Source organism: Myotis nattereri (assembly GCF_964212035.1).
Source record: "Myotis nattereri genome assembly, chromosome: 12".
In the NCBI taxonomy this organism is placed as follows: domain Eukaryota; kingdom Metazoa; phylum Chordata; class Mammalia; order Chiroptera; family Vespertilionidae; genus Myotis; species Myotis nattereri.
This window is the reverse complement of record NC_138087.1, coordinates 48,622,146-48,649,395: the sequence shown is the minus strand read 5'-3', so window position 1 is coordinate 48,649,395 and position 27,250 is coordinate 48,622,146.

The window sequence follows — 27,250 nt, the reverse complement described above, 5'->3', positions numbered from 1 at the left end:
ATTTTATATCTTAGTTTATATGAAGCAAAGTTATAAACAGCTACTAGTCAGGCTGCTTTCAATTGCAATTAACCAGCAATCTGTCTCAAAATGATTTTAAACAATAAGCAAAGTTATCTCGCCTATGCAGACCATCAATAATGTCAAGTATGCAGAGTTTTTCCACCTCGGAGTTGATTCCCTCAATGTTCTAAGATCAAACAATACTCTGCTCTTTCTCGTTTTTGTTCTTCAAGCAAGAAAGAGAGAACCTCTCCTCCACCAAGGAGAAAAAGGACCTGCCTCCTGCCCACTGAGCTCACTGGACTCCTGGGGGAAATAGCATACGCTCATCAGCTTAAGCTTGCTTTCCAGGACCAATCCATAGTAAAGGATGCTGAGAATATCCTCAATGGTTTACAGCAGTCGCCAACCAGTGGTCCGCAGACCACTGGTGGTCCGTGAGGTCCGAGAAGTTGGCGACCCCTGGCTTCGAGTCTTCTAGACTGACCCCTGGAGCTAGAGATGACATCAGGGACCCCTGAATGACATAAGCTATTAGGGAGTGGGCACTTTAACAAAATCCGAGTTATATGAAGCAGAAGGGACTAATCAACTAACAGCAAAGAGTAGATGAGATAAATGTTTATGAAGCACTTTAGAGTTCTCCCCAATTGAGTAAGATGAATAAAAAAATAATTTTATTAACAAAAAACATATTGCCTAATCCTAAAAAGTTATTCATTCTAGAGATTCTATTGAAGATATATTTACTATCTATAGCCCCAAATTTTGATACCCATATAATTATTACATATGTTTATTATGTGCCTTATGTCTACTGTTGAAAGTGCTACCATATTGGTATTACATAAAGATTTTACATGAAGACAGAGTTGTGAAAACCTTGAGAGGTCATTTAAAGCCTGTCTTCCTTCAGGGAACTTCCTGGGAGGAGGGCCCACGATTAACTGAAGGGTGCTTTGGAAAAGCAGGAAATTTACACTAGCCTGGCAGAAGGAGGACGTGCCCAAGATCTTCCTAAATGAGATAATTGAACTTAGTCTCAAAGAACTAACCAAGTATAAAAGCAGGAAGAATGGAACTCAGAAAGCAGAAATTACCAGCACTTCATATTATTAAAATGAGACGGTGAAGCAGACATTGAAGCTGAGCAAAGCTGAGGAGCTGAGCTTTAACTCTCCTATCCATGGCAAGAGGCCATTGAAAAACAGAGAAGCAGCCTGGCCTGTTTGGGACTTCGGGTGGCCCATTCTGGCAATTGTGTAGGAGACAGAGTATAAGGGGGAATTTTGTGAAGATTTTTAAAGGACACTCACTGTGAAAAATATCAACATGTAATATTTATTGAACAGCCACAAAATCTGAGACACTGTGCTACTTTCACATAATAATCTTCATTATTTAAGGTACACTCTTTATTGTAAACCCTTATGACAATTCTGAGCAATAGTTTTAATAGGTTTCCAACAGGAGAAAACAGGATATGGAGAGAGGAATGAAAAGAGGAACACAGCTTTCCCAGGATGACAGAGCTAGTAAAGGTGGTCACTAAACTGAATACTCAAGCAGTTATGAAAGCTGGATCCAATTTAGAAGAACAAAGACAAAATCAGGATGTGAAATGTGGTGTCCTGGGATTCTTAGTTCAGTTTAATATTCTCCTATACATCATGTACCCTTAAGCATAATAATATAAATAATAATAATAATAATAATAATAATAATGATGATGAGACACAGAGGTCACAAAGTATTTTCATATTTGCATCTTCATTATAACTAATCTATTTCATTCATACTCTAGTCTACTTTATTTATAGAAAGAATAATATAATAATAACAACAACACAGCACAAGCAGTGCTAGGGTGACTGCTAAGATCCTTACATGCATGTATCTCCTGTCGATACCCACACCAACCATGTTAGGTAGGTATTATTCTTACAAAGAAATATACTCGGGTCAAACTTGTTTGCCAAAGATCATATAGCTATCAGTTGCAAAGGTGAAATAAAACCTCAGGCCCTAAAAATTTCACTTTGCAGCTTCCTAATTCCAGGCATTTTTAAAGAATCTGGTTATTCTAAGGAAGCATAATTTCTAACTCTCCTGCTTAAAAAATATGAGTAACAGGTAGAAATGGTTTTTAAAGCACCATTAAACAGAGTATAATATAGTATTGAACAATGTAGTATAGATTACCATAGCTTTAAGAGTTGAAAGACAGATGAGGCCAAGGTGGCTTGATGCAGTCAGGGCAAGTTTTGAGTGATGTGAGCTTTGATGAATTCTTTGAAGAATGATTAAGATTTATTTAGGTAAGTAAAGACAAAGGGGAAAGAAAAGGCATTGTGTGATGAGAGGAAAGCTTGAAAGAAGGTCAGGTTTTATACTGCTGCATGAATAATTTCCCTAAAAAACTGGTAAGAAACTTCTAGGACATAACATAGAAGTAAATCTAGTTGACCAGCTTGGCGATGACTTTTTTGATACAGTATGAAAAGCATGATCCATAAAAGAAAAAACTGATAAGCTGAACTTCTTAAAATTAAAAACTTCTGCTCTATAAGAGACACTGTTAACCTAATGAAAGACAAACCACAGACTGGGAGAAAACATTTGCAAAATGCATATCTCATAAAGGACTTGTAATATATAATATATATATATACATATATATGTATACATATATACATGTATATATGTATATATGTGTATGTATATGTATGTGTGTGTGTGTGTGTGTGTGTGTGTGTGTGTATATATAAAATCTTAAAACTCAACAGCCAATTTTAAAAATACACAAAAGATTGGAACAGACACCTGACTCTTATACACACTTTACATAGGCTAACAAATTTAATCCTCACAACAACATTAACATCAAATCAAAGAAAACTCCATACCAAACTTTCAAGATGTTAACCATTAAACTTTCAAGATTAATAAAATAGTCATAGGTTGAAGGTCACATTTAAAGTATGTGTGCTCTGCTTTTCTGGTTTATGTTGACTCTTGATTATAAAATAGTACCTCAGCCTAATGTTGACATTAGCCCAGCATTGAATACTAACCTATACATACATAGTTTTAAGCAAATTAGAGTTGCCCAAGATTCAAAGCATCATAGAAATTAGGCTGAAACAAATATGTTTGAAGTGGCATTCAGTGGAAAATAACAACAAAAATAAAAATTATGCATTACAAAACCAATTTATTTTGTTTTCATAGAGTATCATCAAATGCATATTTTTCATGATAGTAAGCATGAGGAAGAGTTGGGGAAATGTTCATAGCCTGGTAACATTATGTTATTACTAGTGGTCCGGTGCACAGACTCATGCACATTGAAAGGAAATTAATTAGAAGATGGCCAATGGGGAGGGACTGGGAGAGACGGACGAACACGCCCTGGAGCCAACCTTCCACAGTCCCTCCCTGGTGTCTGCAGAGTGAGCAGGGTCCCTCAGGCAGGTGGGATCCCTCGGCCTGGCCTGTGGGTATTGGGCCGACATCGGCTCTCCAACATCCCCTGAGGGGTCCTGGAGTGCAGTGCGAGAGGGCACTCTGCAAAGTTGCTGTTGTACAGGGTGTGGAACGAAAATACAAGTGTGCAGTAAACCAGATTCGGGGCCGACAGTGCCCCATCAACAACATAACCTATGGCTGAAGGTGGAATCACGTGGCCCCAGGCTCCCTCCTCTCTGGTTTTGGGGTACATCACCTGAGAACCGTCACTGCCAAGTCACTGTAGCTTGGTAGCTCCTGCATTGAGTGTCTGCCCCTGGTTGTCAGTGTGCATCATAGCAACTGGTCAGATGGTTGGACACTTAGCATATTAGCCTTTTATATAGATAGGTAAATTTATAGATAGATTTATCTATAAACTACAGATAGATTTACCCATAAATTATAGATTTATCTATTTATCTATAAATGTTACATAGATTTATCTATTTATCTGTGTGCATTTATTATTCCATACTATTCTATATACTACACCATCTATTGTATATTATATACTACTAGAGGCCCAGTGCACGAAATTCGTGCACTGGAGGGGGGGTTCCCTCAGCCCAGCCTGCACCCTCTCACAATCCGAGACCCCTCGGGGGATGTCCGAGTGCCAGTTTAGGCCCGATCATCAGGCCTAAACCGGCAGTTGGACATCCCCCTCGCAATCCGGACTGCTGGCTCCTAAACACTCACCTGTCTGCCTGCCTCATTGCCCTAACCACTCGCCTGCCTGCCTCATTGCCCCTAACCCCTCTGCCTGCCTGCCTGATCACCTCTAACTGCTCGCCTGCATGCCTGATCGCCCCTAACTGCCTCTGCCTTGGCCCTCACCACCATGGCTTCGTCTGTAAGGACATCTGAAATGATGTCCAGAAGGTCATTTGGCTGTCTGGTCTAATTAGCATATTACGCTTTTATTATTATAGATATTAAATTATATTATACTTACTATATTTATATGTGATAATATTTCTCTTGCATGTGAAATATTTCTTTAATTGATTTCAGAGAGGAAGGGAAATGGAGAGAGAGATAGAAACATCAATGATGAGAGAGAATCATTGATCAGCTGCCTCCTGCATGCCCCACATTGGGGATTGAGCCCACAACCCAGGCATGTGCCCTAGCCAGAAATTGTACCATGACCTCTTGGTTCATAGATCGATGCTCAACCACTGAGCCACACAGGCTGGGCTCAATAAAGTTTTGTGTCCCAAAGGCCATAATTTTCCCACACCTGATCTGATCTAATATTCACTTTCTGAAAGATGAAAGGACTCCATAGATCTTTGAGCTAGAAATTGTGGTTGATTGTTACTCATTTCTATATGAGTCTAGAAAATCGTTCTTCTCTATATCTGTTCCCTGTATAGTCCTTTCCCACACTGATTTTGTTGAACCATGTGACTTGGTTGACCAATGAGATATCAGCAAACATGATGCAAATGGTAGTTATATAAAGGCTTGTGCATTGGGGCTTACCTTCTCTACTTGCTCTTCTACCACTATGTGCAAAAGGCTGGCATCCCAAAGGATGAGAGAGAGCATACAGAGAAGCAGCTTGAGCTGCCTCAGCCATGGGCCAAATATAAGATAGAGCCTAGCCTAGGGGTCGGCAAACTGCGGCTCATGAGCCACATGCGGCTCTTTGGCCCCTTGAGTGTGGTTCTTCCACAGAATACTGGCTCTTCCACAAAATACCGACTTCTGAGCACGGGCCACAAAGTTTCAATCACACTGTATGTACGTGCCCACACGTGGTATTTTGTGAAAGAGCCACACTCAAGGGGCCAAACAGCCACATGTGGCTCGCAAGCCGCGGTTTGCTGACCACAGTGCTAGCCCAGTATCTGGTGGTGCAGAGCCAAACCATCTCAGCTGAGCCCAACCCTAGTTGTCAACCCACAGAATCATGAGCAAAATATGGTTGTTGTTTTAAACCATTACTATTTCGGGATAAACTGGTGGACAGCCATAGGTAAATTATATAAGTGAAAAATATTCACTCACTCACTCTCAATGATAGTTGTTGTGTTGGTGTAACCAAAGCAAGAAATGAATGAGCTATGTATTTAGCTTGTGAATTTGTGGTTTTCTTAATAGTCAGTTCAGATTATTCTAAATTTCTGGACTGTTGTAATAGCCAATTGAACTATTCTGATATTTCTCTGAATATTTAGAATTGCTATGAGAAATAGTTCAGATTCACTGAGTAATTTATAACAAACTTCCACTTTCCTTGATTAAAAAGGCTCTGTGATGATTATTCATAGAATAACTAATAGAAATAGCAAGCTTGTAAAGACTGCTCTGATCAAGGTTCCTGCAAATGATTTTTCCTTGGAAAAGTACCAAATCCAAATACCAAATTCCAAATCCAAGTGGAGCTTTATTTAACAAGCTAATTGCCATGCTAAGTGGTTAATGCATGAGTCATCAGATTAAGAAAGTCCTGTATTCTAGCTCTTTTGATGTCATTCTCAACTGTCATGCTCTTAAGCTCAGCACTGTCAATGTGTTTTTCTTAAAGATAACAAATAACCCAATTTCATTACTATTGATCACATAATTTTTAAAACTTTCTTAACAATAAGTCTGGGAATACATACAGCCAAGAAACTCATGGAGTATCTGTGCTTCACATAGAAAGTTCCATTAAGAGATTCAGAGGGTAAATTAAATTTTTCTCAACTTATAAAGGCTAAATTTCTCAACACAAGCAAAGGCTCAACACAAGCAAAGGCTCTTATATGGAAAACTGATTTTCTGAGAATGGCCTCCAACAGCACTAAGAGGTTACCAGTTAGAATTAGTGCAACACCCCATTAATGGATTATAGGTTTTCAAGTAGTGAAGCATTTGGATTGAAGCACCTGCTTTTGGGCTGAATTTTCTGATATCCTGTTTTCACAGATATGTTGAGTAAGCTATAAATTACACTGCAACATGGTTTGTGGAAATCAGAGAATGTCATCATAGGTCTTATGTTCTCATTTTGTCAATTTTTAAGGTTTTCATCTGTAAATCTGTGAATTGAGAAACAATATCACAAGTATTCATAATAACCCTCTGGTTTACATAAATATGTATACAAAGTATAAACATACTACTTATTGTGATTCTATTATGATGCATTAACTGCTCTTTTAAATTTTAGTAATTACTGACTAGACAGAAATTTGCAAACCACTTTTGGGATTGATGAGGTCCACTGAACACATTCTCAGAGAATTTACATATAGTATTTTGAGTATTTTATAGGCCTTCTTTCCAACCATGACCCAAAGTTGCTTTGCCAGTTAATTAATTCTCTCTGGAAAAGACAGATGAAATGTTATCAGCCTTCCGAGCATTTCAGCAGAGGGCAATTGTGCTAAACATTTACCTCAGATTCCTGAAGGCGGTAATGTCAGAGCCAAGGAGGTCCCCCAGTCCCTGAGCCTGTGTCACTCCACACCTCTTAGCCAAAGCTGGGGTTGTTTCTGGTGGCAAATTGCGTACAGCAGTGCTTTCATTTTTTTATTATTTAATGATTTCAGGGATGTGAAGAATGATAAATATAAGTTCTAAGAAACATAAAAGGCTATGGAAAAGACTCAGAGAGACTTCAGTGAAAATTATATGCTCCCATCTCTCTCATCATTCATATTTCTATCTCCCTCTCCTTTCTTCTCTGAAATCAATAAAAAATTTATATATATATATATATATATATATATATATATATATATATTGCCATTATTTAAGTCTCTATTCTTATCATTGAGAAAAATACATGATAAATTTGGGAGTAATGACACTGTAGAGGTGAAGTACTACTCCTGAGTAACAAAAGGAGTGTATAAATTGGGGTGTATAAATTGGGGACCACTGCTACGGGATGACGCATATTTCCTACTATGTGTGAATACCCATGCCTTCATGATGGGGCAATTCGCTTACCAGTTACTGAGCCTATGATTGAGTGCTTATCTGCCTTCCTAATTACTTCATGGATTTCAGATTGTGTAAAAATAATCAGTTAGCATCAGTTAGACAGGGGATTGATTTTGGCCAATCCCACATCCATTCATAGTCACATTTATAGACTAGTGACTTCCTCCCAGGTCTGTGCTCACACAGAAGCAGAGTCCAAGGTACTGGAGAGTCAGAAAATGTAAATCCCTCCCAAAGGTATTTTTTTTTCATTGTTTGGTGTGGGTATTTTTTACCATGGTCAGTGGAAGATATTAATCCTGGAAGCATTAGCCTACCTACATAAAGCCCTTGAGAGAGCATCAACATTACCTGGGAGCTTTCAGATAAACCAAATTTCAGATACCACACAGAGCCTACTGAATCAGCACCTGCATTTGAACAAGAACCCTAAGGATTCATCTGCTTGTTAAAGCTTGAGAAACACTGTATTAAAGAATTTCTGGGTCAAGACTATACTGTCTTTCATAAAAACACATCTGGGCAGAGGAGAGCTGTAGGTATTATTCAGTGAGGTGTGTGGGAGAATCACACATCACAGTCCTGGAAAGGAATAGATTTTGCTCTGTTATTAAGAGCAATAATAAGTCATCTCTAAAATAAAGTGATTTTTAGGGTCCTGAGTCTCACTGTCATTCTAAGAGGCTTTAGAGAACAGTTATGGTTTTTCTCATTCAAGTTCTCCTTTCCTTTATAACTTCTTTTGATAACAGAACTCCTCTTTCCCTCTTTTCTTTCACTTGTTTCATGTGGGAGAAGAGGAACTAACCTCATCACAAGATAAAGAAAGAGAATTGTGACAATGTTGTATTAGCTCCTGAATCCAGCCACTTCCTAAGAATACGTTGTGCTTGATGGCTGTGTATGACAAGAGATTTCTCTTTTTTTTCTTACCTAGTTTAAATTGAGTTTCTACAAATCACAAATGAAAAAATTCTGACAAATATAATAGCCCAGCAATTTTACTTTTCTGATGCTTGTATTCACTGATACCTGTGAGTCACTAGGCATTTGAGAAAAGCTCCAAATGACAGTGAGAGTTAAGACAGAGACTTCTAACGCTTTTCAAAATATTCAAAGTAATAAGAGGAAATGTTATGTCTATAAAACAATAACCATATGTTATATAAAACAGAAAATCAGAAATACTGAGAGAACAAGGAAAAGTAATTAAAATATGATAGTCAAAATAAACATGTTAATGTTATAAATGTTGGAAGAAAAAGTCAAGAAAAATCTCTCAGTAAATAAAACAAAAAGGTAAAGTTACAAAACCTGGAGAATTTTCAGAAATTGGAGAATTAATTCAGGAATTTCACCATCTTGTTAAGAGTAGTTTCAAAAAGAGAAAAAAGAAAAGAAAGAAAGGGCTAAAAACTATAAAATAATATAATAAATTTTCCAAAATCTGAAGGACATGCATTTCAAATCATACAAGTCCACTGTATGAAAAAATGTACCAAAGTACATCATCATGAAATTTCAGTACATCGCAAATAAACATAAAAGGTTTCATGCAGAAAAAGAAATTGAGACCAGACTCTCATAAAAACTACTAACAACAATAAAATACAGAAGATGATAAAGCTGTATATTCAAAATTCTAAGGCAAAATTTTTTTCAGCCAAGAATTCTCTACCTAGCCATATTTACAATCAACATTTTTAGACATGCAAGGAATAATGATAATAATTTCAATGCATGTTTTCCTAGAAAGCTCCTAAAAGATATGCTACAGAATATGGAAAAGTTATCTATATGAAACCAAGATACAGGGATTACAACACGGGAGGGTAGGAAACGATGTCCCAGAATGACAGATGACTTTTTGACAGGAGGAGAAAGTGAAAGACTAGATTAGAATAAATTGGAGAGGTGTCAAAGAAGGGTCCTGGGGAGTGGAGGGGGGGAATTAACTATATATTATTTAATGTTTTATTATGCAGAAATATTTTTTGTATTGCAACAGAACTATCTGACAATTTGGGGAAAAAACAATAGATTCATAGAAAACAAAGAAATATATGAGAAAAATTTAAATACAGAAAAAAGTAACCCAAATAAAATAAATCACAGTACATCGCTTGACTCTGCAATCTATAATAATAAAAGCGTAATATGCTACCCCTTGTGTGAATTTCGTGCATTGGACCTCTAGTGTATAATATTTACAAAGTAATAATATTATAACTACCAACAACTGATTTAACCAAAAAATATAATGGGGCAATGGGAGCAGGAAAAGAAATAAATGCTAAACTATTATATCAAAAGGCTAGTAAACAATACCTAAATTTTGATAATTCAGGAAATAGCAATGAATTTTAAATTTTAAATACATTTCAAAAGTTAGGCAGCCTGGAGGGAGAATAGAGAGAAACTTTTTTTTTTTTTTAAATTTTATATATATAATTGATTTCAGAGAATAAGAGAAAGATAGAAACATCAATGATGAGAGAGCTGCCTCTTGCATGCCCCTGACTGGGGACTGAGCCCACAACCCAGGCATGTGCTCTAACCAGGAATCGAACTTGACCTCCTGGTTCATAGGTTGACATCCAACCATTGAGCCACACCAGCCGTGCAGAGAGAAACTTCTTTTTAAAGCAATGAGGCAGGAGAAAATGTCATCTGAGAGTAGACATGGGGAGAGAACCTGTTATAAGCAGTGTGGCTTTCGCACAGGCCCCCAGCAGAATCCGAAAAGGAGCATCATCTTCAGAGGGGAAGCCACCTAAGGATGTTGTGCCAGGAGTAGAAGCTACCCCCATGGTACCAAAGCAAAAAGCCATTGGATTTCAAGGAAGCTCTTGAGCAATGAGGGTTTCAGAAAGGGTGAAACAAAGAGCAGGGTATTTGGCCAAACCCTAAGGTTTACTCTTAAAACTCTGTACAGAAATTATGGAAGTCAAACTACCAGGGTAGATAGTAGAGTTTGTTTAATAAAAAAAAAAAAAAAAAAAAAAAAAAAAAAAAAAAAAAAAAAAATCAATCATAATGACACCAAAAAGGAAGGAAAGAAGGAAGGAAGGCGCCTAGAGTCTAGAAAAAGAAGGTGCCTGCTGGCTGGAGAAGGCACAGGGAGAGCCCAAAGACAGTGCCCGGCTGGCTGCTGTCCCAGAGGTGTCATAAAGTTACAACGGCCCTGGAGCAGCCACATCAGAGTATGGCAGGGAAGCGAGCACTGAACTGAGTCCCTGACAGCTGTGTGAAGTTCGGTGCGCCGGCACAGCCGCGGAGACCGTGCCATCTTGGGTGACTGTCGCCGGCATCCAGAGACCAGCTACTAACCCGGCAACAACGGCTCTCAAGCAGCGCGACTACGTGAACTCAGAGGAACTCGGCTTCTCCCCACAGAAAGATCCAAGCAACAGCGGCCTCCTGATCTCCACACGCTCTGTCTGAGGAACAGCTGCTGTGGGTGAAGCCTCCCTCCACCAGCCAGAAGAGCCACAACAGCTGTGAACAGCACCCATCAGAAGACCCGCTAACAACAGAGGAGCAGCTGCTACCACAACTGCCCAAGGAGCAACCACAGCCCGAGGAGCCACTGCCACCTAGGGAGCAGCCACTGAACGACTCAATATCTATATACGTCAGTGAGATCAAACATGGGTAGACAAAGAAATCCCCAAAGGAAAGAAAAGGAGGACTCACCAGAAAAGCAGCTAAGTGATACAGAGGCATACAACATGACAGAAAAAGAATTCAGAATAAGGGTCCTAGAGTGCATACACCGGATGGAGGAAAAAATCGACAACTTATCCAAGAAGCAAGAAGAAACAGATGAAAAAATCGACAACTTAACTAAGACCCAAGAAGAAATGAAGTGCGATATAGCTGCAATAAAGAACACCATTGAAAGTATCAACAGTAGACTAGGAGAAGCGGAAGACCGAATTAGTGAATTAGAAGACAGGGAAGCAAAACACACCCAAACTGTACTTCAGTTGGAGAAAAAAATTAAAAGACAGGAGGAGAGCCTAAGGGAGCTTTGGGACAACATGAAACGAAACAACATACGAATAATAGGGGTGCCAGAACAACAGAAAGAGGAACAAGGATTAGAAAACCTATTGGAAGAAATAATATCAGAAAACTTCCCTGAGGTGGGGAAGAAAAAAGTCACACAAGCCCAGAGAGTCCCAAGCAAGGTGAACCCGAAAAGACCCACACCAAGACACATCATAATTACCATGGCAAATGTTCAGGACAAAGAGAGAATCTTACAGGCTGCAAGAGAGAGACGGAAAGTTACATACAAGGGATCTCCCATTAGATTATCAAATGATTTCTCAACAGAAACACATCAGGCCAGAAAAGAATGGACGGAAATTTACAAAGTGATGCAAAGCAAAGGACTGAATCCAAGAATACTCTATCCAGCAAGGCTATCATTCAAAATTGAAGGGGAAATAAGAAGCTTCACAGACAAAAAAAGGCTAAGGGAGTTTATCACCACCAAGCCAGCAATGCAAGAAATGCTAAAGGGACTGGTGTAAAAAGAAGAAATAAAAATCCCAGAAAGAAATCAGCCACACACACAAAAAAAGAAATGGCTACAAACAAGTACCTTTCAATAATAACTTTAAATGTAAACGGGCTAAATGCTCCAACCAAAAGATATCGAGTGGCTGAATGGATAAAAAATCATGACCCATACATTTGCTGTCTACAAGAGACCCACCTCATTAGAAAGGACTCACACAGACTGAAAGTGAAGGGATGGAAAAATATCTTTCAGGCTAATGGAAAAGAAAAGAAAGCTGGGGTAGCAATACTTATATCGGACAAAATAGACCTCAAAGTGAAGGCCATAACAAGAGATACGGAAGGCCACTTCATAATACTAAAAGGATCAATACAACAAGAAGATATAACCCTGATAAACATATATGCACCCAATGCAGGAGCACCCAAATACATAAAAAATCTTCTGGAAGATATCAAAGGAGAGATCGACAACAATACAATCATAGTAGGGGACTTTAATACACCACTGTCATCACTGGATAAGTCCTCTAGACAAACAATCAGCAAAGATACAGCAATACTAAATGACTCACTAGATCAGATGGACTTAATAGACATCTTCAGAACACTTCACCCCAGTGCCACGGAATATACATTCTACTCAAGTGCTCATGACACATATTCAAAAATAGACCATATATTGGGTCACAAGCAAAGTATCCCCAAATTCAAGAAGATTGAAATCATAAAAAGCGTCTTCGCAGATCACGATGGCATAATATTAGAAATAAACTGCAATAAAAACAACCCAAAATACTCAAACACCTGGAAGCTGAATAGCATGCTATTAAATATTGATTGGGTTACCAATGAAATCAAAGAAGAAATTCAAAACATCCTGGAAACTAATGACAATGAAAACACAACAATCCAAAACCTATGGGACACAATGAAAGCAGTCCTGAGAGGGAAGTTTATAGCTCTACAGGCCTATCTCAAAAAACAAGAAAAAATGGTAGTAAATCAGCTAACTCTACAACTCAAAGAATTAGAAAGAGAGCAACAAGAAAACCCCAGAGTGAGCAGAAGGAAGGAGATAATAAAGATTAGAGCAGAAATAAATAACATAGAGACCAAAAAAATAATACAGAAAATCAATGAAACCAAGAGCTGGTTCTTCGAAAGGATAAACAAGATTGACAAACCTCTAGCCAGACTCACCAAGAAGCAAAGAGAGAGGACCCAAATAAACAAAATCAGAAATGAAAGAGGTGAAATAACAACAGACCCCACAGAAATACAAATGATTGTTAAAAAATACTATGGACAGCTCTACTCCAGCAAACTAGACAACCTGGAGGAAATGGACAAATTCCTAGAAAAATACAACATTCCAAAACTCAATCAGGAAGAATCTAAAAATCTCAACAGGCCAATAACTATGGAAGAAATTGAAGCAGTCATCAAAAAGCTTCCAGCAAACAAAAGCCCAGGACCAGACGGCTTCACAGGGGAGTTTTACCAAACATTCAAGGAAGAACTAAAACCTATCCTCCTCAGACTACTACAAAAAATTCAAGAGGAAGGAACACTTCCAAGCTCATTCTATGAAGCCAGCATCACCCTAATACCAAAACCAGGTAAAGACAACACAATGAAAGAGAATTACAGGCCAATATCCCTCATGAACATAGATGCCAAAATCCTCAACAAAATCTTAGCAAATCGGATCCAGCAGTACATCAGAAAGATCATACACCATGACCAAGTAGGATTTATCCCAGGGATGCAAGGATGGTACAATATCCGCAAATCAATAAACGTGATACGTCACATAAACAAATTGAAAGAAAAAAACCACATGGTCATATCAATTGATGCAGAAAAAGCATTTGACAAAATTCAACACCCATTTTTGATAAAAACTCTCAGCAAGGTGGGAGTAGAAGGATCATACCTCAACATAATAAAAGCCATATATGACAGGCCCACAGCCAACATCATTCTCAATGGACAAAAACTTACACCATTTCCCCTAAGAACAGGAACAAGACAGGGATGCCCCCTCTCACCACTCCTGTTCAACATAGTACTGGAAGTGTTAGCCATTGCAATTCGGCAAGAAGAAGAAATAAAAGGCATCCAAATTGGAAAAGAGGAAGTAAAACTGTCCTTATTTGCAGACGACATGATATTATACATACAAAACCCTAGAGACTCCATCAAAAAGCTACTAGACTTAATACATGAATTTGGCAATGTAGCAGGATACAAAATTAACCCCAAGAAATCTGAGGCATTTCTATACACCAATAGTGAACTTTCAGAAAGAGAGATTATAAAAACAATCCCGTTTACCATCGCACCAAAAAAACTAAGCTACCTAGGAATAATCTTAACTAAAGAGGTAAAAGACCTCTACTCAGAAAACTACAGGACGTTGAAAAAAGATATAGAGGAAGACATAAACAGATGGAAGAACATACCGTGTTCATGGATTGGTAGAATCAACATCATTAAAATGTCCATACTACCCAAAGCAATCTATAAATTCAATGCACTTCCCATTAAAATACCAACGGCATACTTCAGAGATCTAGAACGAACTCTCCAAAAATTCATCTGGAATAAAAAAAGACCCCGAATAGCTGCAGCAATCCTGAAAAAGAACAAAGTAGGTGGGATCTCAATACCAGATATCAAGTTGTATTACAAAGCCACTGTTCTCAAAACTGCCTGGTACTGGCACAAGAATAGGCATATAGATCAATGGAATAGAATAGAGAGCCCAGAAATCGGCCCGAACCAATATGCTCAATTAATATTTGACAAAGGAGGCAAGAACATACAATGGAGCCAAGATAGTCTCTTCAATAAATGGTGTTGGGAAAATTGGACAGATATATGCAAGAAAATGAAACTAGACCACCAACTTACACCATACACAAAAATAAACTCAAAATGGATAAAGGACTTAAATGTACGACAGGAAACCATAAAAATTCTAGAAGAATCCAAAGGCAACAAAATCTCAGACATATGCCGAAGCAATTTCTTCACTGATACAGCTCCTAGGGCACTTGAAACTAAAGAGAAAATGAACAAATGGGACTACATCAAAATAAAAAGCTTCTGCACAGCAAAAGAAACCATCAACAAAACAACGAGAAAACCCACTGTGTGGGAAAACATATTTGCCAATGTCATATCTGATAAGGGCCTAATCTCCAAAATCTATAGGGAACTCATACAACTTAACAAAAGGAAGATAAACAATCCAATCAAAAAATGGGCAAAGGACCTAAATAGACACCTTTCAAAAGAGGACATTCAGAAAGCCAAGAGACATATGAAAACATGCTCAAAGTCACTAATCATCCGAGAGATGCAAATCAAAACAACAATGAGGTACCATCTCACACCTGTCAGACTGGCTATCATCAACAAATCAGCAAACGACAAGTGCTGGAGAGGATGTGGAGAAAAAGGATCACTTGTGCACTGCTGGTGGGAATGCAGACTGGTGCAGCCACTATGGAAGACAGTATGGAGTTTCCTTAAAAAACTGAAAATGGAACTCCCATTTGACCCTGTGATCCCACTTCTAGGAATATATCCCAAGAAACCAGAAACACCAATCAGAAAGGATATATGCACCCCTATGTTCATAGCAGCACAATTCACCATAGCTAAGATCTGGAAACAGCCTAAGTGCCCATCAGTAGATGAATGGATTAGAAAACTGTGGTACATCTACACGATGGAATACTATGCTGCTCTAAAAAGGAAGGAACTCTTACCATTTGCAACGTCATGGATGGAACTGGAGAGCATTATGCTAAGTGAAATAAGCCAGTCAATGAAGGAAAAATACCACATGATCTCACTCATTCATGGATAATAGAGACCATTATAAACTTTTGAACAATAATAGATTCAGAGGCAGAGCTGCCTCAAACAGATTGTCAAACTGCAGTGGGAAGGCCGGGGAGGGTTGGGGGGCAGGAGGGAGGGGGGTAAGAGATCAACTAAAGGACTTGTATGCATGCGTATAAGCATAACCAATGGACATAAGACACTGGGGGATAGGGGAGGCTGGGGGACTGTCTAGGGCGGGGGGATAAAATGGACACATATGTAATATCCTTTGTAATACTTTAAGCAATAAAAAAATTTAAAATAAGAAAAAAAAAATCAGAAGATGCAATAAATAAAAATGTGATAGTCTTTTGAACATGGGTGGAAGCTGAGAATTCAAAAAAAAAAAAAACTGGCAAAAAAGAAAGGGAAAGAATAACAAAGGAACAAAGATTATATTGCTGCTTGAAGATTGTGAAGATCTACTCTACATGCAACGTTCCGGGTAAATTAGTATCAGGTCTGAAGTATTAAATCCCAAGATTATCATTTACTGTGACCCTGAGCAATTCAATTAACCTTTCACATCTCAGTTTACAATGTGTAAAATTATCCTTATTTTAGTAGATATTATCCTTATATCTACTTCGAGTGTTAATAAGAATGCAACTTTAAAATGATTTTAATAGATGAGTGCACTTAGGAAATGATAAATTTCCAGGGCAAAAATTTCATTGTAAAAGGAAAATCTCCCCAAGAGAATCCTAGAAAAAGAGAAAAGTTTAGTGAAGTGAGAGCTGACAGGTAAAGAAGCAGCTCATGGTCTTGCGATCAGTCTTCTCTGAGAATATGTCAAGGTCATCATCTGTTTAAACATCACAAGTTTGAGCCACTGGATTTGATTTGGGCATGTATGACTGACAAGAATACCCTTTACCATAATCTAGAAGTTTTTATTAAAGTTTCTCCTCACGATTTAAAATTATTTTTAATAATTAATTAAGCAAAGGTGAGTATTTACATAATGGAAAAATCTAAAAAAAAAAGCAGTAGAAATACAATTTTAGAGAAAATAGCAAATATATGTCAGAGAGACGTCTAAGTAATGTGTGGCAAAAGCCTCTTTTTTCCATTAGAAATTTTATTTGTTTTTGCAGCACTTGGTTTTCCTTACTCTGACTTTCATCACTGGCTATACAGTTGAAACTTCTGATTACTTGCTGTATTAGTCCCTCACTGCATTGCACTAGAGTGATTTAGAATGTGAGAATACAAAACAAACATTTAACATGGTAATATAACTACCTACTGACATCTAATTCCCCGTAGTGTAAAGGGGGTCAGAAACAGGAATCCCTCTGCATTTTGATGGCTATTTTTACCTAGTTTGAATGATAACAGTTATCAAAAAGGGTTTTAGCTTTTCAGACAGTTCTCAGAAAAAAAAAAGTTTAAGATCATAAATTGAATTAATTTGAGGTAATTTTCAAAGGAGAAAACCAAAAAGTTTCCCTTTTTGTTTATTTTTTGCTTTTTTATTTGTTTGGTTTTGTCAATACTTAAGTCATCTTTGGAATATACCTCCTCTCTCCCTTAAATCCTTAGATTCTTATATTTACTTTATGATTCTACAGCTTTACACAGCACTGATCAAATCAGGTAAGTTGAATCTAGGGTATCATCTAAAACTGTCATTTGGGGAAAAATGAAGGAATGAATGAATGAAGTAAACAGATAACTTGAAAGATACTACATTCAACAGTTTGAATAAAAATTTAAATTACATTTACAGCCACATTTTTTCTTACTTTTGGGGATTTTTTTTAAATTCTAAGAAGAAAATGTCTGCCATTATCTAAGAGGCTTTGTTAGACAATGAATGGGCTGCATTTAGGGAAAACTGGCATTTGTTGTCTTGAATTTCTCATGAAATGACAGATTCCCCGCTAGAAATCCCCTTTTAATGCTATCCCTATTTATTTGCTCTGCCAAGAGTTTCAAGTTCATTTTCAATCTGAAATCCTAGACTAATGCTTTCCTTAGTTTTATATTTACAAATAAAATTCAACTAATAGAAGTTTTTTAAAAAAATGAGTGAAAGAAAACTAACAATAAGTGGATCCTACACTACTTCTCAAATTGCATAAAATCTGGGATTTGGAAACGTGTAATAAATGCAATAAAGACAAACATCTAAGGACATTCTACATATCAAATTTACCATTAAAACCTGCCACCCTATGACCGCTCAATAACATGTGATTTACATAACATTAAATCTGAGTGATATTGTTAGTGGACTTTTTTTCTTTTAAAGTGGCCTCTGCAGTGCATGAAAAATAATCATCCAAGTTCCCACCAGAAATATAATTGCTTTTTGGGAGAGGGCTTAACAGATATTTTTGTCAAATAGGCAGTTGCATTAGCAGACCAGAACTCTGAGTTCTATTTTTGATGCTTCATGTGCTCCCTCCAAACCGTACTCATTGAATACCTCATGGTTCTGTTGATTAACTGCTGAGAAAAACCCATAACTCTCTAAGTTAATTCTCAAAAAAAAAACAAACCCTAAAAGCAAATATGCTTCCACAGGTTGTAATGTAACAAAGCTTTAACATAATGCAGATCAAAATTTAAGCACCTCAAATTAAGCTTTGTGTGACTTCCCACCTGCCTTGCTGTGCTTTCAATAGAAAATTCTAAAACTGTTAGGAACAGCAATTACTTGGAAACACATTCACTGGGAAAACTTTCAATCATTTTTATGCTGCACCCCTTGAACAAGGAGATTTCAGAAATGCCATGACTGTCATTAAATCGTTGTTTTTTAAAAAACATAATATGCAATGCCCTCAAACTCTCTTCTGAAAACCCACTGACAGGACACACCTCAAATGTGCTGGACACTTAGGGCACCCTGCCACCAAAAAGAACATTATTAACACACTATTTCATGGCAGTCAATTATACAAAGAACTTTTCACAAAAAAATGGATTCCATATTTTGATCTAGACAGATATTGGCTAGTGGCTTTAGGCTATGCCAATAACAGGTTGTGTCTTTAAAGTATTTTTGTTTTGGTTATTGTTGAAATATAATTAGTATACCATAAATTCACCCTGTTAAAGTCTAAAATTCAGTGGGTTTTATTATTTTTATGAAGTTGTTCAATCATCACTAATATCAAATTCTAGAACACTGTCATCACCCTACAAATAAACCTCTGTAAGCATTAGCAGCATTTATTCATAACCCCATCCCTGTCCAGCAGCCCCTGGAAACCACTAATCTACTTTCTGTCTCTGTGAATGTGTGTATCTTGGACATTTCATGGAAAAGAAATCATATAATACATAGCCTTTCGATTGGTTTCTTTCACTTAGCATAATGTTTACAAGATTCATCATATTGGTGATGTTGTAGCATGTACCAATATTTGTTTTCATGGCTAAATAATATTGCATTATATGGAAAAACACATTTTATTTATCCATTCTTCAGTTAATGGACAACTGGGTCCTTTCCACTTCTTGGCTCTTATGAATAATGCTGCTATAATCATTGGTGTACAAGTTTTTGAGTAGACATATATTTTCAACTAGTTAAGGTATACATCTAAAAGTGAAATTACTGGGTCATAGAGTACTTTATGTTTAACATTTTCTTGAATTGCCAGGCTGTTTTACAAAGCAAGTGCACCATTTTACATTCTTGCCAGCAACATACAAAGGCTTCAATTTGTCCATATCCTTGCCAATACCTGTTATTATGTTGAGTATCTTTACTAGGGGTTGGTTTACCCAATCTAACCATCTTGGAGTTAAATATATTTAAGAGAGTTATTGAAATATATATAATTTAGTAAATGAACAAAAACTATGAAAGAGTATGAAAATTTTTTAAAGTTTAATTATTAGGAATTTAGGAATCTGGAAGATATTTTTGTGTTTTGTTAAAGATATAATTTAATTATAATAAAGTGTAAAATCTTAATATACAGCTTGATGAATTTTGTATACAGATATAGCCTATGTAATTATCAATTAAATCAAGATATATAATATTTCCATCACCCCAAAAGTTACTTCATTCCCTTCCCTGTCTAAACTCTTCCCCTAAAGGTAACCATATTGTGACTTTATCACAATTACCACCATAAATTACTTTGGCCTATTCTTGACTTTATAAAATTAAATCCTATAGATTTTGTGTCTAGTTTCTTGCATTCAACATAATATTTTGAGAGAGATCCATGCTTTTTCATATATAAGGAGTTCATTTTTTTCCTATTTTTTTCTATTAGAATTTCTCATGGCTGTTAGAACATACCATTGTTTGATTATTTGTCCATTTATTAATAAACACTTGTGGTGCTTCCATTTAGGGACTATTGTGAATAAAGATGTTATGAACATCTTTGTACTGTCTTTTGGTGGGCCTATGCATTCATTCTTGTATATACACCTAGAAGTGGAATTGCTGGATCATCAGGTTAACATACGTTTAGCTTTAATGGGTACTTCCAAATAGTTGTCCCAAGTGGTTAAATCAATATACACTTCCACCAGCAGTGTATAAAAGCTTCAGTTGCTCTACATCCTATCTAAAACTTGGTATGGCCAGTCTTTTTCATTTTAGCCATTCTGCTGGGCATGCGTGAATATCTCACTGGGGTTTTAAGTTGCATTTCCTTGATGGGAGATAATATTGAGTACTTTTTCATATTCTTGTTGGCTTTTTTGGTTTCTGTTTTGACCTCTATTTTCACTATAACTTTTTTAATTCTACAAACATTTATTGAGACTCTGCTATCTAACTGAGATATAGACAGTAAATACTCTGTCCTCAAAGAACTCAGCACCTAAAGAGAGGGGTGTACAAATAACTGAAGGGTTAAAATCCAGAGTGATAAGTGTAATGATATAGGTAAACAGAAGAGAGACAGACATGTGATCCAACTATGTAGACTGAGAAAGGCTTCTTAAAGTAACTCCTAAACTAAGACTTAAAAGATAGAAAGGAGTTAGCCAGATAGACAAGCTGGGGGCAGAGCAGAGTAGGAAAGGACATTTTAGGAAAAGAGAACCAAAAACAGAGGGGAAAGTCTTCCTGCCTTTGAATCCTTTTAGTTCTTTTATTTTTTTAATGTTTTTAATTAAAAATTTAAAAATAAAATCCCCAAAATGAGGGCATATAAACTAAATCTGGCAGAAAATTCATTCAATACCAGAAGTTTTATTAAAGGATACCAATTTAGGAGTTGATGAAGTAGTGCCATCATATCCCAAGGGATTCCCCACTCAACTCTGTCAGAGTTAATTATGGTTCCACAGAGATAGAAAATAGAGAAAAAACTAGATACACTTAAAAAAAGGAATAATCTTTTACATTATGATTTTAATAATGTTATATATTACCATTATTGTAAATGCTGTTATTAAAAATGTTATTATTATAGTCATTACTTTATGGTGTGTTTGCCACGTACCAGGAAGTATGTGAAGCACTCTACATATTGGCCATATAAAGTGGGTACTATTTTAATTCCCCCATTTTACAGATTGTTAAACTGTAAACTTGTTCAATGTCACACAATTAGAAAGGAGAGATGGAATTTGAATGTGAGTCTGATTCCAGAGCCCATATTTTAATATTAAAATATTTTGCATTACAGCTGGGTGCCCTTCAGTGAAAGAACATTGTTTTTATCTCATTTCAATTCTCTGACCCCTGGCACAAGCGAGTTATTTATTTGTTTGTGGCAGAGACTTTGCATTTCTAGCCAGAATGTTTATTGCACATATTTCACACTCCCATTCTGATCCAAGGATATAATTATCACCTTACAAATCCCACTTAAATGACATCTCGACCTGGTCTAAATCTAAATTTCTTATTCAAGCTTCTACTGGTTTCAGTTGATATGATCATTATATTCTTCAACTATGCTCTGAGGTCCACTGCTATGTCACTAGGATGATATAAATAATTAACATGATCTGCTGTTTTGGTGGTTTGTATTCATTCTGAAATTTCAATAGTCTAGGCAAATCATAAAGAAGGTATTTGGCATAAGTGAATTTATAACACTTTAAGAATAAAACAAATAAATAAAAACATTAATAGTTATGATATTAAGCTCACAGTTCTTAGTTTCATGTCCCACTACCTCCCAGCCAAAAACAAGATGAGAGAAGAAAAGAGAACAGAACAGACAAGAAATGAAGTCAGTTTCTCAACTGTATTTAGATAAATAAGAGAATTTTTATATCAGAATGTCTATCTATATAATTAGTCAAATTTCTTAATTAGGCTGTTATTTCAGCATCTATTAAGAAGAGAAAGAGAGGGAGAAAAATTGAGTTTAGATGAGTTTAACTCATATAAGATTAAAAAACTTTCCAGAAATTTAGGGAAAGTTCACCTTACACTGAAATCTTAGAATAAGAATGTTCAGGGAACATGTGAGGCCTTTAAATGAATTTTAATTTAATCTCTTTAGATGTTAATAGGTTTTGTGGGCAGCACTGTTTTCTAAATGTCAGGGAATATGGGTTTCTGTAAGCACTCGTACTAGGGAAAAAAACATATTAAATTTGGCTCTTAAGGTGAGCTTGGATGAGAACAAATGGGAAGTTTAAGGTCACAAATCGTGTTTAGATAAACGACAGAGCACAGTGACTAATCTAGCCTTAATATGTATTAGAAGGCAATGTCACCAAGTGCACACACTTGGTAAATACAAACTGAGCATGCTTAGCACCTTAATTCCCTTAGCACTTATTCATTTTAAAAGCTTACATATGAATACAGCTTACTTGTGCCAATTTTCTTCATTAGATCACATTATTATTACATATTATACTGTTAACATGATAGATCCTGCACCTAAATATTTTCATTAGAAATAAATTCTAAAGGCTGAGATTCAAACAAAGGGTGAGATTCAGCTAAAGCATGTGATATACAGAAATGGGAGCTATATTAGGGAGAGATAGATAATGGTGGGTAAAATAAAGAATCATTTCACTGATATCAGAAATGAGAGAACTGAATGTATAATGTGATTTAACAATTTTTCCTCAAACATGGCACTCAAGTTCCCTAGGGAACAAGTAAAACCTAATATGATTTTAAATACATGGTTACATTTTTACCTCTTTATACATATGGAAAGAAAAAAAAAAAAAAGACCTTCCCTGCTTTGAAAAAAAAAAATGCTATAGTATATATTCATTTAAATTCTACTTAGTTTGAGGCTTTAAGATATTAATAAAAAGAGTATGCATTCAAGATATTGGGAATTGAGTTCTTTAAACAAACAACAACACACAAAAAAAAGCCTGTAAAATAAAATTAAAAAGAAGAAGGAGAAAACCTGGGTCAGGGCAAAGTCAGAAAGGAGAAAGAGTCAGAGGGTGGACTTAGGGAATGGGTTATTTGAGAGATGTGCAAAAACTAAGTGGTCAGAGCAAAAGTGATTAACAGACCGGGAACATCTGGATTGGAAAGCAGAGCCAATCCTTTTCTTTAGTAGGGAAGATACTCAGAGCAATTAGTCTTCAAGAAAAATAGGGAAATGTTAAGCAAGTAATTACTAACTTGAGATAATTAACATTTAGGTTAAATGCTTGGCCTCTGGAACCAGACAATCTTGATTCAAATCACTGCTCTACCATATTAGCACAGAGAACCTTAACCAATCTGTGCCTCAGATTTCCTAATCTATAAACAGAGATATTAATTGTATCTCTGTCATAGGATTGTGGTGAGAAGTAAATGGGCATATGCCTAACATATGCTGTGTACTATCTACATATTTGCTATTATTATTATTTTGCACACAAAATATTGAGGCTTTGGGAAAAAGAGAAATGTCTAAAGCAGATGGGCATGTAATAAAAAAGAAAATTAAACACAAGCAAGGTTTTAGATGAGTTGAACTTATTAACAGATAGGTAGTGATAAAAGTATTCAATGGAAATTCCAAGTTTTGTGTTTCTTTCCAACTTTCAAGGATAACATTAAAGTTATATGTATTTTAAGATTCTTATAAAATATCTTAGTCGATAAGTTTGAACTGTCTTTGTGGCATGATTTAGATGTCTAATGACAGTACTAGTCCTGGTACCTGAGTAGGGTTAGGTGGCAGGCCTCCCCATGGCCTGTCTGTGTCCACTGATATGCATGTGAACTAAGGAGGCTGCTGGGAAAATTACTTGACTTCAGAACACAGTTGCAATGCAGAACAATACAGATGTGTTCCATGTGTATATATGAAACACAGATGTGTGTATCCATTCATCTGATTGACTACAGGAAACCTGAAGAAAGCCAAATTTCAGTCAGGGGTGATGGGGCCCCTGAGAGAGAATTCATGTTGAGGGCAGAAACATCACAGTGCACCTAATGTTACAAGGAGTTAGTAAATTCAAGGGCAGCGGTTCAGCGTTCCTGGAAATCCATTCTGCTGTGCCCAAACCCTGATGGCATATGGGTGGCCAGAGAGAAAGACTGTTATGTTGATCAAATGAAACCCATTTCATTAAATTCTGCTACACTTTGGGATACAAGCATAGCTCAGAGGGAGGAGAGGTGGGGTTTTTTTCTCTCTCATTTCAAGGGACTGTCATGTTGTCATTCGGTTCCAGAGCAGAGCAGATGACAGAGCTTTTTGGAGTAATGGAGACGTTCTCATCTGTGCTACCCCAATATGGTTGCCACTAGAACATGTAGCTAATTAGAATTGAAATATGGCTGGTGTGACTGAGGAAATATTTTTAATTTTATTTCATTTCAATTAACTTAAATTTAAAGTCATGTGTGGCTAGTGTCTATTGCACTAGACAGCACAGAGTAAAAGCATCACTGGTAAGTAGCAAAGTGCCTGTGAAGCTTCAACGTCACCCAGATAAAGCAAGTCAGTTGCTCCATGGTTAAGAATATGGGACGTGGAATCAACTGTCTGATTTATATTTTGGTTCTACCTCATACTAACAAGGTAAAAAGTTATCCTGGGAGACATATAGAGCTTCCACGTATGCTTGGGATATAGAAATCTGGGAAAAACATGCTCCCATCATTACTAAAAGAAAACAAAATATACTGGGCAATCTGAAAATTCATAACTTTTCTAGAACCTATCAGAGAGCTGAGCCTTCAGGGCAACAAAGGTAGTAGAAATTTAAGGAAAGAACAGTCAGGATACCAACACATGCTTACCTAAGGTGCAGCCAGACCCTGGGAAGAATTAAAAACAAAACAAAACAAATAACATATTGGTAAAGACCAAGTATGGGCTCAAGAGAGAATCTAGACCCCTTAAGGGCTCCAGATATAAGGGAATTTTACATCTATGTATAGGCTCTTTGCCACAGACCTCAATAACAGATTGGAGAGAATCTGCAGAACAAATTCCCATAGTGCCGGCTAGAGGAAGGGACAGCAGTACTTCAGATCCTTTTCCTGAGTTTCCCCTACAGACCCAAAGCCTTAGGTTGCCATGAAAAGAGCAATAAACAGTTACCCTTAGGCCCCTAGTAAAAACCCATTTCCACCAGGTGAAGAAAATAATAACAAAAAACACCCTTTACCTATAGTGAAGGGACAGGAATACATGCTGGGCCCTATAGTTAGGAATGGAGCAAGAATCTTAAGAAAGCCACATCTCTGACTCTTCAGAGATATGGTCCTGCCTAAGACTGAGGCTTAATCACAACAAGATAATGGCCCTCTCACACCCTCACCCCAAACCAGGTTAACAAGAGTTAAATAACAAGTAACCCTGCTGTCCTGCTGGAAGAGAAGCAAGAACATGAAAAGAGGGTCTCTCTGAGCCACAGTTGAAAGGGAACACCTTAAACTAAGAATATTAAGAAAAAACTGTAGAGATCTATACTCACTCCAAAATTCCATATCATAGTGGTAACCTGTTTCCAAGGGGAATCCCCAGGGCTAAGTTGAAGGTGCCAGCAGTTAGTAGGGAACCTGAGAAAAGCTGGGGAATGTGTGCAGAGAGCACTCCAAGGGGATCTGGATGTGGCCCCAACAGAGTTTTCTATAGAAACTAACTTTGTATACTAGCAGCATCTTTCTTTGTAGGATTGCCAGACCCAGCAAATAAAAACAAAGGACTTCTAATTAAATTTTAATTTCAGATCAACAATAAATACTTTTTTAGTAGAGGTATGACCCTTACATCTTGTATTTTGTTTTGGAACCCTATCTTTAGGATGTTTGTTTGTTTGTTTGTTTGTTTGTTTTGAAAAATTAAAGCGACTTCAGTAGTCAGGGGGGTTGTTGCTTAGATGAGCTAGATGAGCAGGCACCCCATACTACCAACTAATCATACAGGAGTTGAAAGCATACTCTTGTTGTGTTTATATAATGCCAAATATCAGAATTAAAATCAGAGATATTCAAATATTCCATTCACCCATTCATCCCATAAACATTTACTGAGTACTAACCATCAGGAACAGTTCTGCATTCTGGAAATAAAACAGTGAGTAAGGTTGGACTCTATGTTCTAATGGGGTTAATGATTTGAAAAGTCTAGATACATGACCACATTTTAAATTTTCATAGATGCCTGGCATCCTGCCTGGCATCCTATAAGCATATCTGGATCTAAGGAAACATTGCTCATGTGATCTACATTATTTTTCTTGAAATGCTTATTTGAATTCATTTGGAATTGATGGTCAGAAGAGGATATCACTGTTTACATATTCAACTCATTTGATTCTGTGTCATTTGACCTATATGACTAAATCTAATTTTACCAGTTATGTATTGAAGTTAATTCCCAAGTGACAGACTCTCTAAGTGTAATTTGTTATTTTTATAGACTCCTCAAGAGCATGCTTAAAGTATATTATCTATACTAAAAAAAAGGGTAAAATGCTAATTAGACCAGGTTGACCAGCCATCTTCTAGACATCCGACTTCCTTCCAGACAAAGCCATGGGGGGAGGGGGGGGCGAGACAGAGGTCGTTAGGGGCGATCAGGCAGACAGGGGAGAGCAGTTAGGGGTGATGAGGCAGGCAGAGACAGTTAGGGGTGATCAGGTCAGCAGGGGAGGGCAGTTAGGGCAAGATCAGGACGGCAGGGGAGGGCAGTTGGTGGCAACCAGGACGGTGGGGAAGGGCAGTTGGGGGCAATCAGGCTGGCAGGAGAGCAGTTAGGCGTCAATCAGGCTGGCAGGGGAGTGGTTATGGGGTGATCAGGCTGGCAGGCAGAAGCAGTTAAGGGCAATCAGTCAGGCAGGCAGGCAAGTGGTTGGGAGCCAGCAGTCCTGGATTGTGAGAGGGATGTCTGACTGCCGGTTTAGGCGCAATCCCACAGGGTCCCAGATTGGAGAGGGTGCAGGCTGGGCTGAGGGACACCCTCCCCTCCCCTGCACAAATTTCATGCACTGGGTC